This window comes from Bos javanicus, chromosome 7 (genome assembly GCF_032452875.1).
Source record: "Bos javanicus breed banteng chromosome 7, ARS-OSU_banteng_1.0, whole genome shotgun sequence".
In the NCBI taxonomy this organism is placed as follows: domain Eukaryota; kingdom Metazoa; phylum Chordata; class Mammalia; order Artiodactyla; family Bovidae; genus Bos; species Bos javanicus.
In genome coordinates this window covers 50,460,296-50,477,206 of record NC_083874.1, presented here as the reverse complement: position 1 = coordinate 50,477,206, position 16,911 = coordinate 50,460,296, and the positions used below count along the sequence as shown (strand labels likewise).

The following is a 16,911-nucleotide window of genomic DNA, read 5'->3' as shown; positions in this document are numbered from 1 at the left end:
GTTGCTGGCTGATCCCTGCCACAGGGCTTCTCCTCCTCCCTTCAGTTCAGTTCAGTTCAGTCGCTCCGTAGTGTCCGACTCTTTGCGACCCCATGAATTGCAGCACATCAGGCCTCCCTGTCCATCACCAACACCCGGAGTTCACTCACTGCCCCTCAAAAGCAAGCCAAGGAGAAAGAACCCACCTCTCTTGTTCACCCAGTTGGGGTGGCACTGGGAGAGGGGAGACAGAAGCCCCTACAGCTTCACAACAGCCTGCTTCGAAGGTCCCTCTGCAAGTCCTGACCTTGGGGAGCCCTGTCTTAGGGGGAAGGAGCCAGGAGTCCTCTGGGGCTTGCAGACTGGATGGTAGCATGATAATCAGTGAAGAGGTCCTCCCAGGCCAAGGACAGCATCATCTTCAGGCCTGAGGGGGCTGGCCTCCTCCGATGCCTGGCCCCAAACCCTTGACAGGGAGACAGCAGGACCCCCAGGAAGAGCTAAGTCTTCCCTAGCTGGGAGGGACGTGATGGAAAAGGAGGCGGTTCCATCTCCTGCCTGCACCCCTGGGTTCAGGGAATTAACAGCCTCACTCACCACACTGACTGCACCACAGAAGGACTGCCCAGGGCTGAGGCAGCCCCGGGGCCCCACCTCATAGCTCTTGCCCTAAAGCAGACATGGAGGGGGTCTTTCACCCAGAGCAGGACCCATCAAAAAATGGAAATGTAGAGCCCCTTCCTTGTCCAAAAAGGAAGCAGAAAGTGCCTAATATTAATATACATAAAGCTTTTTCCTTTCCTGTGTGGTCTCTCAACTTGTTATGATCATTTTTATTGGCTATTTAATGTCATTCTAAGTAAAGAAAAATTAAAAATGTTAATGACTAGCATGACTTTTACCATTCACCTTTACCTTGTGCAAGGCCAGTTTTAAATGCAAATATAAGGACATTTCACTCAGGTGTAGAATCACACAGTTTGCATTTTGTAGCTTGTGCATGCACGTGTATTTTATTCTTACCTGAGGGGCAGGAACACTGCACAAACTAAGTCAACTGTCTTTCTTTCGCTCAGTTGGCACACATTCTACCAACCCTCTCTCCTGTTGGCTCACTGATAAGGAGGCCCGGAAAGGAAATGGGACTGAGGGCTGCTCTGCCTCCCCGTGCTGCATCTTCATGGTCAGGGGAGGGTGTCAGCTTCTCCAGGGAAATAATTTCCAGGTGGGGAAGAAGCCCTGACAAAGACATGGGGTGGGAAAACCTGAGGAGTTACTCAGGGGATCTGAGGCTCCAGCCTGGTTGCTCTGAGGGCCTGTGAGAGATGAGGGCACAGGGATGGGCGCCGAGTGCCCTCCACTGGGCCTTACTCCACTCTGACTGTGCCACCCTTGCCTATAACCTTCTGTGGCTCCCCAGTGCCCTCAGGATAAAATCCACAGTGCTATTGCTGAGCCCCAGGGCCCCACCTCCCCTCCTCCCTCTGCTCCTGGCCACGAATTCTGCTGCCGCCATAGCACTGCTCGCCCTGAACCCTGGGCTCAGGACCTGTTCTTCTTTCCCTCCACCTAGTATCCTTCTTCTGGCAAACTCACACTCATCCTTTGAGTCTTGGCATGAATATCACCTCTGCCAAGAAGCCTTCCCTTGCCTCCTGGCCTGAGTGAGGCACCTCCCCTGGACCATCACAGGCCCTGTGCTCCTCAGACAGTAGGTGCCTCATAATGGTTATTGAATGAATGCTGAGTTCCCAGGCCCCAGTCTGGTCTATGCAGTCTCACAGGTCAGGCTGCCAAGCCAGGCAGGAAGGACCAAACAGGCACAACGCACCTATCAGGCCCCTGTGGCACTCTGCATTTTAGACTTCATGCTCTACTCCCCATCCTGCCCAGGAAGAGGGTGTTCTCATTCCTGTGACACAGATGAGGAGACACAGGGTGGGACTCATCCTCTTTTCTGGCCTCCCCCTGCCCCGCCACCTCCTCACCCACATCCAAGCCCCAGCCAGGGTGACCAGACCCATGGCCTCTCAGCCAGGCGAGTCCAGATGTCTTTTCTCAGCCAGCCCCAGAGAAAACTCACTCCCAGCTGTGGCCTGTCCCATCCTTTCTCTCCCTCCACCCCCCCTTCCTCCCCCTCCCCACTTCCTTCCTTCCTGCTCTTGGATATTCCCTTTGCAGGAAAGGCCCCAGGACTCAGGGCAAGGCCCCCAGGTCCAGCTGCCCAGGCCAGGACACATGCTTCCTCCATCAACTAGCCCCCTCTGCCCTCCCCGGGGGCCGGAAATCTGATCCAGGCCTAGGGAACATGGGAGCTCTGCACGGGGGACAGCCCAAGGTCATCTTGTCCCTCCCTCTGCCTCCAGCCAGAGCACAGCCAGAGGAGCCCTGAAGCGCATCCTGGAGGCCTGAAGTCAGAGCGCCAGGCCTGGAAGGGGCTTCGTCACTCTGCCTGTGAGTTGCTCATTACTGAGCTCCTCTTCAGGAAGGCCCAGAGCCTTGTCAACCGAGTGTATCAACCTCTAGGATCTCACGTGCTGAGTCACTTGACACAGCATTGGGCTCAAAGAAAGCGCTCAGCTGACAGCACCTCTGATCATTATCTCCCCAACATCATCATCATCCTATTTAATCCTTATAACTATCCTGGGAAGTAGACAGAAGTTTTAAATCTTCATTTTATAAGTGAGGAAACTGAGGCTTAGGAAGAAAGAAATGACTTGTCCAAGCACCTTCAGAAAGTCTCAAAACTGAGCCTAAGCCCAGACTAGACCAGTGGTCTTCATCACTTCACTGCTCAGCCACCCACTCCTCCATTCCTGTGGAAGTTGCTCCACATGCAGATGATCTTTCCATGGATTTGTGGAGGAGAAAGTGGTCTCTCCATCCTGTTCCTCTGCCATCTTGGGACCCGCCCTCCCACCCATCCATTCTTGGTGATTCTGGAATAATTCTTTACCTGCTGGGTGCCTCAGTCTCCCCATCCACACAAGGAGGAAGAAAATGGAGAAGGTGTCTCTAAGGACCTATAAATCTAAGGGAACTCACTCACTAATCCATTGAGCAGAGGCTGTGTGTGTGCATGCTTTTCGTGTCTGACTCTTTGTGACCCCACAGACTGTAGCCCTCCAGGCTCCTCTGTCCACGGGATTTCTCAGGCAAGAATGCTGGAGGGCACTGTCATTTCCTCCTCCAGGGAATCTTTCTGATGCAGGGAATCGAACCCACATCTCCTACTTGGCAGGCGGATTCTTTACCACTGGCCACCTGGGAAGCCCCCATTGGAAGATACAAGATGTTTAAAAAAAAAAAAAAATGAGGTTGGCACTGTGCTTCTCACCAACTTCCTTCCCTTCCAGCATGTCTATAGGGTTCTAGCAACCACACTGATGGGGGCTCTTTACATCCTTCGGCACCCAGTCTAGATAGCTCCTCCACTGGGAATCCTTCCTTCTTCTGCCCTGTGTGTGCATGTGTGCTCTGTCATGTCCGACTTTTTGTGACCCCATGGAGCCTGCCAGGTTCCTCTGTCCATGGGATTTCCCCAGCAAAAATACAGGAGTAGGGTGCCATTTCCCACACCAGATGAGCAGTAGCTAACTGAGTGCTGTCCTGATGCCAGATCAGAGTAGACTACAAGATGACAGATCTGATCCCAGATGGTCCTACAGACCAAGGTCACCCAAATCAAGGACAGACTGTAGGAATCTAACTTGGGTCCTACCTGCTATAACTCCATCTATTTCCCTAATACACAGCAGAGAGAAAACCTCACAAAATGGGAGAAGGAAAGGGCACCCCGGTTCTGCCAAAGACTGGGGAACTAGTCTAGGCTGGTGGGCAGGGGACTGAGGGCTGGCAGGTGGACAGACGCAGTAATGGCTTCATTCAGAAGTAGGTGGGTCGATGGGGATCCCATGGCTAAGGGTTTAGGGCCAGGCAGGAGCTGCCAGGCCTGGAATAAAGCTGCCTCACCCTACCACCCTACCGCGAGCACACCCACTCCCCAGTCCTTCTGTAGACAGTGCACCCTGGATAAAACCCCAAACTGCTGAATCCTTGAGTAGAGATCCATTTCTTAGCCAATTCAGCACTTCTCCCACCACCACCAGTCCCAAGCTCCCTAGCCAATTCTCTCCCTTATCCCAGGCTCCAGTCCCTCTGCCTTGCCACCAGAGAGGCGCCTGGATTAACAACAACCCCAACCCTCCAACCACCAACCCTCCTCGTGCCAGCACCCGGAGAGACCCAATAAACTTAAGATATTGGAAGGATGAAGAGAAGGAACGCACCGCCTTGTCCCCGTACAGCAGCCCAGGGAGCAGTGCTGCGCCATGGCCACCAGAGGGCACGCGCCCCCTCCCAGAGCCATAAGCACGACGGCGGCGGACCCAGCTAACAGAGGATAAGGGTAGGGGTGCGGTCACTCCCGGAAGAATTCCCTGAAATGCAGCCCCATGCTGGGCGCGGACTGAGGCTCGGAAGACAAAGGCCTGGGATGCAGCCTCTCGACCTCCACCCGGGCCGCGCCCCGCGCTTCGGTCTTTGGCTGACCAATCGCGCGCCCCCTCCTGGCCACCGACAGCACTGCAGTCTGACGGAGCTTGGCTGGGAGGATAGAGTGGGGAGGGGGCGCAGATAAGGAGGAAAGGGAGATTTAGCAGTAAGAAGACAGTGGTGCAGGTGGTGCACAGTGGGAGTTTACTGGGTTGTGGTGGTTAGCACTGAGTGAATAGGAGTACTGTTAAGGTACTGATTGTAGGGTACTGGCTGGATACAAGGAGGGCACTAGGGGCCACTAGGCAGGTACCTGGAACAGTGGGTCGTCCCTGGGGGATATTGAGGGGCACCAAGACTAAACTGAAAGGAAGGCACCACATAGTTACTGGGTAGCAATGAGGGGGAGCTGAATGGATATTTGGAAATACTAAGTAAACATAGGGGGCTAATACCAACTGGAAGTGTCAAGTGGGTACTTGGAAATACTGGAAGGATTTACTGCCAGGATCCTAGGAAATACTCACCCTGGGAAGATACCAGGTGAGTACCAAAGACACTGGGTGGGACCAGAGCCCGCAGTGGGAAGCACTGAGTTTGTTTCTTCAGGGTACTGGGGATATGTGCATTGCTGGTGAGAACTGGGGATACTGGTGGACACTGGGTGAGTACTGGAAGTCACTGGGCTTGTACTCATACCCTGGACAGGATGGCACTTCCCCAGCAGTATCTCAGTGCCCCCTTTAAACAGCCTCTAGAGCCTGGATCATTGTACCATTTTCACAGCATGGACTTCGATCAGAGATGTCCCTTGGCCCGTGAGTGTCTCCTATTCTGACCAGAACCTGTTCCTGATTTCCTGGCTAGAGTAGGGGAGGTGAGGGAATACTGCACATGGACGCAGGACAGAACCCTCCTGTTGTCTACCTCCCCCAGATGGAGAAGGAAGTAAAGACAGGTCAGCCCCTCATCTCTAGAAAAATAAGGAACCCCCTCCTCAATCCCTCCCACCAGGCTTCGGCCTCCTGGCCCAGCTTGCTGGCTGCTGGGCCGGGAGGGGCTGCCAGGCTCGGCCTCCTGCCCACTGCGGGGCGCCGGGGGAGGGCGGCGCGCGGCTCGAGATGCCGCGTTGCCATGGAGACGCTGCCGCATCCTGACTGCTCCTGGCAACGGGGTCCCGCAGCCAGGCAGGCGCTCGGCGGGGACCCCAGGGAGCGGGCGCGCCAGGCTGCCCACGGCGCCGCCAGACCCCTGGGACACGGATACGAATACCCCACCCACAGATACCCCTCACTCGTCCTCCCACGGCTCACACATGTACCCAGGCGCCCCAGCTGCAGCAGCCCAGGCGGAACTGCAGCCCAAGCCCGCCCTGCAGCCCCTACTCATTAATTCAGCAAACATTTGCCGACCGTCTCAGTGCCAGGCGCGAGATGGCCACTGCGGCTGCTGCGACGAGTCACACGGGGACGCAGCGCCGCCACCCCTCCCTTCCCATCTCACAGCCCACAGAGGAAGCAGACACAGAAACACCGCGATCGATACTGTGACCCCAACAACAGCCACCCGCTGCCTGCGCTAAGCCCTCCTCATGCAGCATCTCACCCAAACTGTAGGACCCTTGGAAAGCACTGTGAGAACCCTTTTTTACAGATAAGGAAACCGAGGCAAGGAGAACTTATTTATTCACCCAAGGCCACATAGTATGGATCCTAACCACTTCCCCACAGGACCCCTGCCAGAAGTGTTTCCCCACTCAACTGTGGAGGTGGCAGGGAGAATTTTAGACTAGGAGGCCCAGGAGAAAACGCAGATCTATACCAGGCAGAGCAAGAGGAGGCATCCTTGGCCAAAATGACAACCAGAGCAAACACCTGGTGAATTTAGAGTGGCAGGCTGGGTGGGAGGGAGAGCACAGGCCGAGTATGTGGTTAGAAAGCTGCTGGGAGGCTGCTCTGAGAGGCTTGGGTATGCCAAGCCAAGGGGCCTGGACTCCATTCCTAGAGGAGGAGGAAGGTGTGAGCAAGGGAGGGCGGGTCACTGACTGTTGCTCTGGCAACCATGGGTGGGGGCGGGGGGAGGCTGGTCCAGAGTGGGGTGAAGCTGAAAGACTGGGGAGCAGGCTATGGTCATCACCCCACAAGGGACAAGGATCCAGCCCCCTGGCAGTGGGGTCCAGTTAGGAAGCAGGACACCTCCTTCTTGCCTTCCCACGCAAGAGTCTTTCTGCCTGAAGAATCTTTCTGCCTGAATCCGGGGAGTGACCCCGCAGAGCGAAATGCATGATAATGTGGAGGCTTCAGGGAAAGCGAGCGCTTCAGGAGGCAGAACATGTTTCAGAGTGACATGAGGAAAGACCAGGGCTAGAGCCCTGGAAGGACTTCCCAGAGGAATGGGTTTGAGTTTCTGAGAGAAGCCAGGGAATCCTTGAGAAGAAAAGAGCCCCTCACACACCGGGGCACGGAGCGGACAAGCTATCCCTCCTCCACAGCTGGTACTCCGTGGCCCGTCCAGCAGATCCCGTTGGGGCACCTCTCCGACAAGGCACAGTATCCAGCCCTAACCACCCCCTGCCAAGGTTAGCCTAATTTTTTCCCTTCCATGGATTCAGGTCATTGCTCCCTGTCCTCTCTCCGAGGCGCCGTGGAATGTGACTAATTCCCTCCCTTCATTTACAGGTCCTGTTACCTGGGAGGTATTTATAGCGCCACGGCCTCCCTCCCTTCCTCCCCAGCGACTCAGCCGCTCTCCCCCCAGGCCATCTCTCCCAACCTTTGCTCGTGTCTCTCCTGCCACCGCTCCACCACCTCCCTGCCAGCTTCCCAAACCAGCCCCCACCACCCCGCCTCCCTGGAAGAGAGGTAGCTCAGGTGGGAAGGGCCTGACCCCCGCAGCCTGGTGTTTCTGACTCCAGTGCTGTCTGCAGGCGGTTGCCCCTCCCCTCTTGAACACTCCAAATAGGTAACTCAGGGGTCAGGCCAGGAGAGGGTGACAAGTGGCCAACTCTCCTGTGATCTCATCATGCAGTCTGATCCTTATACTAACAATAGATAACAATTATTAAGTGCCTATTATTATTACCTCTGGTCTGCAGATAAGGACACTGAGGCTCAGAAAGACAAAATGACCCCCCGCTCCTTGGTTCTTTACAGTTGGGGAACTCCTGCATAGCCACCCTCAAGAGCCCCTCCTGGTGTGTGGAAATACTGGCCCCAAAAGGTCAGATGGGTAGAGTGAGGACCGCAGGATGTTTAGAGAGGGTGCCTGAACAAAACGCATCTCACAGAGCCAGCATCAGGCCCTACAGGTCACAAGTCTTGGCTGCTCTTCCAAGAGCTGTCAGGGAATGGCATCAGATGGAGGCCACTAGACTACAAGACATGGCCAGTCCCACATGTATCTCCTCCTCTAGGCAGGGGTCACTGAGAAACTGCAGTGCAAGAGCACAGGTCTAGCCAAAGACCAAGGAGGGAGCCCTCTGTCCACCGAAGATGAGTGAAGGGAAACTACAGCAGAAGGGAGGGAATTCAGACCCCATAAGGGACTTACAAGATAGAAACATGGACCAGCTGCCCTTTCACACCCCTATTCTCACAACTGCCCCAAACCCCTTTTCATAGGTGGGAAGACTGAGGCCATGAGAGGTGGAGAGACTGACTCAGCTTTCCCCAGATCTTCTGACCAGAAATTCCACAACACTGATGAAGGGGCTTTGTCAAGATTTCTGGGAGACAGGAGGAAATAAAGGTGGAGGCTGAGATCATATCCCAACCTCATACTCACAAGTTTGGTGACACTGAGCAAGTGACTGGGCCTCTTTGCGATTTACTTTCCCCATCTATAAAATGGGCTGACATCATACCTCACTCATGATCGTGAGGACTCAGATATGTTAAAAAAACAGAGTATTAAGCAGGGGGCCCAGCACATGGCAGGAGCTCCACAAATGCTAGGCAAGTAATACTGTGGTTTGTATTTTCCCCAGCTTCCTTCTCCTCTCTCAGATCTGAGCAAAGGAGCCACATCTCTTCCCTGAGCCTAGGCCAGCCTGAGGACAGGCACTGTGTTTCTACCATCAGCCTACCATAGGTCATCCCTGGGACCAGGAGATCCCCAGGCAGGCCATTATTGGGAACGAACATTCATGTTGTTATCATCATTTTCATGGTCATTCTATATCATTCTCTAGAGCGGTAGCCCCATCAGCATTCACCAATGCGTTTGGCTGTTGTCTAGGGAAGGCATCCTCTCACTTGCCACAAAGGCACACCAAGGTTCCCACACAAGGCTCATCTAGGGGGACTTTCTGGGTCCAACAACCCCCACTGGACCCCTTCTTTACCACCCCTCCTCCACCATGGGGTGCCAGGAGCTGGCCTGGAAGAAGAAATACCCTGCATCATTCTGATTCCCGCTTCAGGGAACAGCACTGGCGCAGACTAGCCAGTTCCTCCAAGGGAGACACGACTGGGGAGGAGCCAAACCTCTGGAACTCTCCTAGCAGCCCCACCAGGGGCTGAGCTTTGGGGCACCAGAGGCCAGATTTGAGGGAGGGTAAAGGTAGAAAATGCAGCGCCCTACTAGTTGGGCCCTGCAGAACAAGAAGTAGCAGTGGGAGCACCCTGTATCTGGCTCCAGGCCGGGTCTCTATTACCCTGGAAGGGAGGGAGCCTCACCCAATTTATAGGTAAAGGCGACAGGCTCGGAGAGGTCTTGTCATCTTCCAGCAGTCACACAGCACCTGGTAGGCAAGGGCAGGCCATGTCTGCTCAGAGGCCCACAAAACCTGATCCTCACGTCCTGAGTGGACAGCCAGGCCCAGGGCTCAGGTGAGGAGAGTGGAAGCAGCCAGCAACCCTGTGCGTGCCTGCAGATGGGGAGTGGGGCCGGGCACCCAGGAGACTTGGGGGAGCGGTCACTGGTCAGTGGAGGGGAGGCTCTCCAGACCAGTTCTTCAGCAAAGTGGTGCAGTGGGTGCCCCCTGGGACTGACCATCACAGGCTTAAGTCTTTTCAGCCTGACTCACCCCACGCTTGACGTGGAACCTTGGGCCAGGCCTGGCCTCTCTCAGTTTCCCCAGTCATGCCATCTCAAGACTCTGAGCCCCAGTGTACCGCCAAGCAGTTCTAAGTCAGGCCTCCCCAGGCACACCCACAGCACCCAAAGGCTGAGGGGCCCAGACTGGGGTCTGTGCCCAGGTGGCCATCTCTTCCCCACCCATGGGCACACAGGGTGCTTGATGAAGAAACACAGTGTATACAAATAATTAAACGGAAGAATTGGAGTGATTAGGGCAGATGATTATTGTCAAATTATGATTTATCTTGTAGTGGAATTAGTATTCCCCCAAAGGGCCCGGCGTGGCGCGGCGCCCGCCACGGCCCGTGATTAATCGCCGTCTCCAGAAGGTCACCTCCAGCCACTGCAGATTAACTCAGTGGGGAAACTTCTTTCCGTAATTCAAGCTGTTGTTCCCACAACCTGTCATCCGCCGCAGAAAAGGACGATTTCGTCAGGGAGCCCAGGGCGGGGGCTGTCCTCTCCCTGAGCCCCTCCCGACTGCGGACATGATATATGGTGCGTCCCGACACGGGTGACCGCGAAGGGGGGCAGCGTCCGCCGTGGGGTGGGCAGCAGGAGGCAGGAGTAGGGGGAGTGTGGGGGGAACGGGCGCCGCCGAGCAGAAGTAGGCTGTGAGGGGGGAGAGAGCGCGGGCGGTGCCAATTAGGAAGAAAATTGGATTTTTCAGCGTCCAAAGGCGGCTGGGATCTGCGGTGTGCGGCGCAGGCACCCCCTTCCCCAACACACACGGGCACCCAGCTCAGGTCAGGCAGGGACTCCCGGGAAGGGATGGGGGCTGGTGGGGGGGTGGGCGACGGACCCTCTGTGGGAAAGAAAGGGATGTAGAACCAACAGATGGCAAAAGAGAACCTGGTCAGGCCTGAGGTCAGGCCCTACAGAGCCCCCCAGCGGAGAGGAGCTTTCCTGAGCTGAAAGCTAGAACCAAGATCCCATTTCCCCAGCGGCAGCCACTGCCAGAACCACAGGCTCACATCACCTGGGGCTGCAAACCCTGGCCACTGGATCTGGGAGGAGGGGCTCAGGAGCTGTCTCCCTGTGCATGGAGAACAGTGTGCACAGAGCCCCGCATCCCTGCCTCCTCACCCCAGCCTCTGCTCATGACTTAGTTCCCTGAGTGGAAGGGACTATAAAGCACAAGCGCCTTCCCTCCTCTGTTTGCCTTCCATCTAGGCCCGCCTGGCTGTGGCAGGGTGTGGGGGGGTTGTCTTGTGCCCATAGTACAGATGAGAAGGCTGAAGTACGTGACTTGCAGCTGCATTGCTGCCCTGGGTCCCTAGCACCCTCTCCTCCTTCAGGTTCCCCCCTTCCCGAGTCCAGCAGCCCTCTCCAGTTCAGCACCCCACTCATCCTCCCCATCTCCAGAAACATTCACTGTGCGCTACTCTTTCAGGCCTCCAGGCTTTGCATGTTTCTGAAGTGTGCTTCCTGCCCCCAGCCCTCATCTGGTAAACTTCATTCTTCTCAATCCAAATTATTTGTCCCTCCAAGCACAGATGGTGTCCCCCAGGCCCACTAGGAGCCTGGCCCATGTGAGCACAGAGCCCCTTGTACAGGACTGTGCTCTCACTGGCCACCCCCACCAGGATGGGCACTCTCTGTGTACCTATCTCCTCAGTGCCAACACAGACCCAGCCCAAGGAGGTACTCAGGAAACCATCTGGAAGGCACCAAGGGCTCAGGGGCTTCTACCCCCCACTCTCCCCAACCAGTGCTTACTAGAACCCAGACCTGAGGGTTAGGGGTAGAGAACAGAGGCAGGGACCCTTGCAGGCTGGCGCCCTCAAGGTCCAGAGGCCTGTTTGTAGTTGAGGACAGAAATATGTATTATGTATACCGTGATTTGCTCAGAACAGTCTCTGGTCTGAGATATTTAGAGTTGTGAAGACCCAGCACTATCTGGGAGAGAAAATCTATTTCTCTCCTTCTCAGGAGCGGGGGTAGGGGAACAGCTCGCCTCAAACATTGGGACTAAACGCTGGCATTTTCTCTGGGAAGAAAGGGGCTTTTCATCTCCTGCTGGGACTGTCCTGCAGACAACTCCACCCCGCCTCAACCAATCTTTGGCTGATGGCAAAAATAATAAAAACTACCATTTCTATTACATCTTACTTTCAATACCCTTTGCTGCATTCACTCACTGACTCCTCAGAGACAAGCCAAAGAAACATGTTAACCCCATTTTACAGAAGCAGACTGGGTGGAGGTAGCCTTGAGGTATCTAAGGCCAAGAGTTGTAAGCAAGAGGCAGCTGTGAGTCTGGGGAGGATGATACTGGTCCCACTCCCCACTCAGCCTGCTCTGTGGAATCACCACCCTACTCAAGGAGCTTCCAACCTTTACCCCGTCCTTCCCCAAGGCCCAGGTGGCCTGGGAGAGCTGGGGCAGGGACTCTCCCAGGGGAGGAGCCTCTTTCTGTGTGCTCTGGGTCTGGAAACCTGGTTTAAATCCCAACCACAGCCCTCACCAGCTGTGGATTCTTGGGCAGGTCACTTTACCTCTCTGTGCCTCTATTTGCTCATCTATAAAATGAGTTTCAACCGTGTAGGGCTGTTGTGAGGATGAAACAAAACAGGGACCTAGCCTGGGAAAGAGTAAGGGCTCAATAAATGTGACCTATGCTGTCTTTGCTTGTTTTATCAATGTTCACTCTCTTACCAACGTCTTGCGGAGGAGATTGAGGGATAGGGTCCCCAGTTCCCAGAGGAGGAAACTGAGTCAGCAGGGCTTCCAGCAGGCAGAGGACACCATCAGATAAATTGTCCTGAAGGCCAACTGAGACTCTGCTCCTCCAAGAACCCTCCACTGCTCCGTGCCGCGGAATTCCGCACAAACATTCATCCATTGAGAACAATCTGCAGCTTCTTCTCTGTTCCCCGAACACGCTGATCCCTGTCTCCCAGCTTCAGTCCCTCTACCTAGAACGCCATCTCTCAGCTAGCTCCACTTTTGTTACCAAAATCTTTCAAGGTTCCGCCTGAAGGCCAGCACCCCCCCAACCACCCACCTCAAGGAACCACCCCTGAGCTCTAGCTCACGAGGCGCCCCGGTGCCGCGGACCACGTCGTCCCCCGCAAGTGGTTTTCTGAACGCCCCCTCCCGGGTCCGGCGGGGCTTCCCAGTCTGACCCTGGGCACTTGCGCCGGACACACGGTGGGTGCCCCGACCTTGGGGCTTGCGGGGGACACAAGCCGGTTCCCCCACCCAACTCCCTCCAGCGCCACAGCCCCGTCTTTGATCCGGCTGCCTCAGCGCCCCAAACCTGATTGGCATCGAATTACGCCGCGCGGCGGAGGGAGATAATGGCGGGAGGCGCGGCAGACATGAAAGGGGAGGGGGGGCGGGGGCGCAGCGGCAGTCCGGGCCGTTGTTAATGACCCAATAAAAAGGAAGAGGGGGGAGAAATAACCCTCCCTTCCATCCCCGCCCCCAAGACAGCGGCCGGTGCACACAAAGCCGCCGCCGACTCGGAAATTACCGCGGCTCAGCCCAGCGCAGCGTGACTGGAGGGGGTGGGCTCACCTGGCGGCGCGGGAGGGGGGACACACACAGTCACGCAGACGCGCACACAACCTCATCCTGCCTTTACTATTTTTATATTTTTCCACCGTGCCGTTTTTGCATTAATTGCGATTTTTGAAAAAAGACTACACGGAAAGAATTTTCCTCATTACTGAGAAATGTGGTGCCCACCGTAGTCGCAGCCCTGAAACAGGGTCACAGACAGCACCATTCAGTGACACACACACACACACACACGGCGTCTCACAGGCACGCGGATACACTCCAGACAGCCTCACTCACGATCACACACACACAGACCCTGACACGCAGATGGACACACCATCGCACACACTCTCACACCTAAAGTCACTTGCAGAAACAGACACAGGGCTACATTGGAGCACACACACACACGCGCGCGCACGCACTCACGCACTCACGCAGCAGGGCATGAAGAAATGCTCACCTAGAGACACACCCAGAAGCCAGGAAAGACACACACACACACACACACACTGAGACCAATGCGGAGAAAACACAGATACTGACAAACGCACAGGCCATGCAGAGAGACAGGTAAATTAATACATGCTGAGATCTATAGACAAACGCACACCAACTCCCAGAGATACCCCACACATAAACAGACCTGGGTCACAAAAGCACACACACTGACACATGCATGCACACCCAAATCCACACCTCAGCAGTCTCTGAGACACACCCCATGCCCTCAAGGCCACCCACTTGACACCCTCACTCACATGGGCTCAAGTGCATTCAAGCAAATTCTGGAGGGTCAAGGCCACAGCAGAGATGAAGTGGGGTCACCAGGCCACGGAGGCCAAAGAACACGGCAGTGGGGGAAGGACTTGGGGTGCAGCTGCATTGAGTCCATGAAGCTGGGGCAGATGGGTTTTAAAATGTCAGAGTATCAGTTGTTTTTATCTCTGAAATAGGGTTCAACTTCTCTCCTGGGGGATTATGTGAGTCAATAGGCAATAAGCAGGTACTAAATGTTGGCTGCCATTACCATGTGGACTCCCTTAGGGGCAGCCCAGAGACTACAGGGCCTCTCTCCAACACACACACACACATACCTTCTGCCAGGAAGATCCCTCTTATCTGAGTCCCTCATGCTTTAAACTAAGCCCAGTCCTGGGAATGGAGAGGGCTAGCCCCTCCAAGGAGCCTCTCCTGCTCCAAAAAAGAAAAAAAAAACAAAACATAGCACCCTGAACACCAGGGGATCTGGGGGCCAGATGGGACTCCATGGTGAGGTCAGAGTCTGGGTTAGGCCTGCTTTGCTCTGCTGTCTGGTTTCAAATGCCAGCTCCCACCACGAACCAAGTATATAACTTGGTCAATGACTTGGCCTCTTTGAACCTGGCTTGCCTTCACTGTCCAATGGGTTAACAGCATCAGCGTCTAACACAGGAGGCCACTGGGAGGATGAAATTGCTCTCAGGCTGAGCTCATAGACCATGGCTGAGGCTGTTAGTCCACGTTGAGATCAGAGGTGAGGGGTCAGGGTGCATACTCCCCGTGCACACACCAGGACAAAGGCCCTTACTGCAGCTCTGTCTTACGTGGACAAGGGGACTTTATTAGCCAAACCTTCAGCCTAATTAACGCGATTAATCACAGACCCAGGCACACAGGCCATGGGGACAGCTGGGAAGGAGGGTCACAGTTAGCTCAGTTACTCCAAAGGGTGGAGGGGCAGGAAACAAGATTCCCAGTGACCTCCCCTTCTCCCACCACCCGAAACCCAGGTTCTCCCAGTCCCTGTTGACCAGAACCCACCCCCCAGCCCGAACACACTGAGAATGTCCCTTCTCATGTCTAAATTCAGTTTTTCTCGCTGCAGAGAAAGGAGGCACATGAGATGTGCAATCCAAGTCCTGTCTGTCCCTAGGCAGGGCAGGTCAGAAAGGCTGTGACTAGTCTCTGGGAGGCTGAACTGTGCAGTGCTGGGTTTGCTGGTGGTGAGTGGGTTGAGGCAAAAACTCTCAGTACCGAAAGTCTGGCCCCGGAGAAAGGCAAGAATGAAGAGAGGAGCTGGTGGCAAGGGGGAAGGTCCTTTCTTCTTCATCTTAGGGACCTGTGTGTGTGTGACCCCGCTGTGAGGACGCTGGGGCAGAAGTGGGGGAAGGCTCTGGACAGGGCTGCAATAGGAGGGGGCAGCCCACTCAGGCAGGGGCGCTGCCGAGTTATAAATCACCCTCGACTCAATTAGAGCCTGTGAAAGGTTGTGCACACCCAGCAGAAAGCACTGCACTTGGCGGGCAGCCAGCTCCCTGCGGGGGGTGGGGGCGAGTGATCTGGTGTGTGCCTATGTGTGTGCCTGTGCATCGCTGTGCAAACGTGCTTGTGTGTCTTTGTGCACGTGTCTGTATGTACCTGTCTGTGCCTGTCTGTTCTCCATATGCATGTGTGTGGAGATAAGCACAGGGGCCTGGGGATTCTTGTGTGTGCAACATGCTTGCATATCCTGTGTGTTTGTCATGGAGTGTGTCTGTACGTACTTGTTTGTACTGAGAGGTGCTGTGTGTCCCCCTGTGTGTGGATGTTAGTGTGAATGTCTTCTTGCCCGTGTGTACCTGGGTGTGAATGTTTATGACTGTTCCAGGCATAGGCCTGACGAGAAGGGAGTGAGGGTTTCCCAGAGCCAGGCTGGCCCAACCTTATCTTCCTCCACATGCTCAGGCGGGACTACCTCCATGTGTCTCTAGACCAAAACCACGTGTCCCTTTTTTACCCAAGCCACAGACAAAATCTTTGAGGTCAAATTATCCCAAATCTTTGAGTCAAAACCCATGACCCCAGGAACACTTGAGGCCTTGAATCAGAACCCCCATGGGAGAGCTCTTCACAAGTACCACTACCCAGGAGTCAGTTTGGGACCCCTGACTCAGTTTGCCCCACCCACAGTAGCATTTCTCTGTGGAAGTGGTAAGAGGATCTGAAATGCTAAGTCCTGGGCCTCCCTGGCCTGGAGAACCTAGGCCCCAGATCCAACACCCTACCCTCCATGGAGGGTAGAATGCAAACCCACAATGGGTTCGGATTCTCTCCTGCCCCAGACAACTAGGATCCAGAGGGCTCAGTAGTTGTGGCTCATGGGCTTAGTTGCTCCAAGACAGGTATGTGGAATCTTCCTGGACAACCAGGCTTCATAAGGGGTCCTCCTCCCTCAGCCTCCAGGGAGACCCCCTCCATGAACCATGCTCTGCTCCCATTTACTGACCAGGTGCCAGGAGTGGAAGGTAGATGGGTCTCCCTCAGGGCAGCCTCCAGGAGGAAATTCATCATGTGCTGCACATCACCCTAGCTTGTGCAGGCTCGTGCAGGCCCCACATCTGGAACCATTTCAGGCAGCAGAAGCAAGGGACTGAGCTGCCCCTCCTTTGATGCTGGGGCAGTGGGGAAGGGTCGTGCCCTTTAGGGGGCTGAGGGTCAAAAAGCATGGATGGCACCCCTCCTGAGGATAGGAAAACGAAGGTGGGGGAGGTGGAAAGAGCAGGAATGGGCTGAGACCTGGAGAGGAACAGCAGCTCCTCCAACCTGTAGGATGGGGTGGGGAGGGATGACTCCAGAAAGGATCCAGAAGATCAGCATTTTAATCCTGGAGGAAAGGCCAGAGCCAAGCTTCACTTTTGCTAAGCTTCAGTTTCCCCATTAGTAAAATTGGACTGTTACTTCCCACACAGGATTCTGGGGAGGATCCACGTGAAAGGATGTTTTAGCATGAGGCCTGTACATCAGTAATGCTCAGGATGGGGTAAGAGCTGCTATTATTGTAATAATCATTATTTTGTTTAGAACATAGCTTTCCCACCAAAGCTCTCC

General features: G+C 55.1%; 1 protein-coding gene and 1 long non-coding RNA gene across 2 annotated transcripts in view; one reads left to right on the top strand and one right to left on the bottom strand.

Annotated features, from left to right (window-relative positions):
* PSD2 (pleckstrin and Sec7 domain containing 2) overlaps positions 1-5,562 on the bottom strand; it is a 78,112-nt gene extending 72,550 nt beyond the window's left edge. The window contains exon 1 of the mRNA XM_061423652.1: positions 5,004-5,562. The gene's annotated coding sequence lies outside the window, so the exon portion shown is untranslated. The remainder of the gene's footprint in view (positions 1-5,003) is intronic.
* Positions 5,563-5,649: 87 nt separating this feature from the next.
* Positions 5,650-8,261, top strand: LOC133251335 (uncharacterized). Its single transcript, XR_009737586.1, has 2 exons — positions 5,650-7,054; positions 8,097-8,261. It is a non-coding gene; the product is annotated as an uncharacterized LOC133251335 (long non-coding RNA).
* Positions 8,262-16,911: the final 8,650 nt, after the last annotated feature.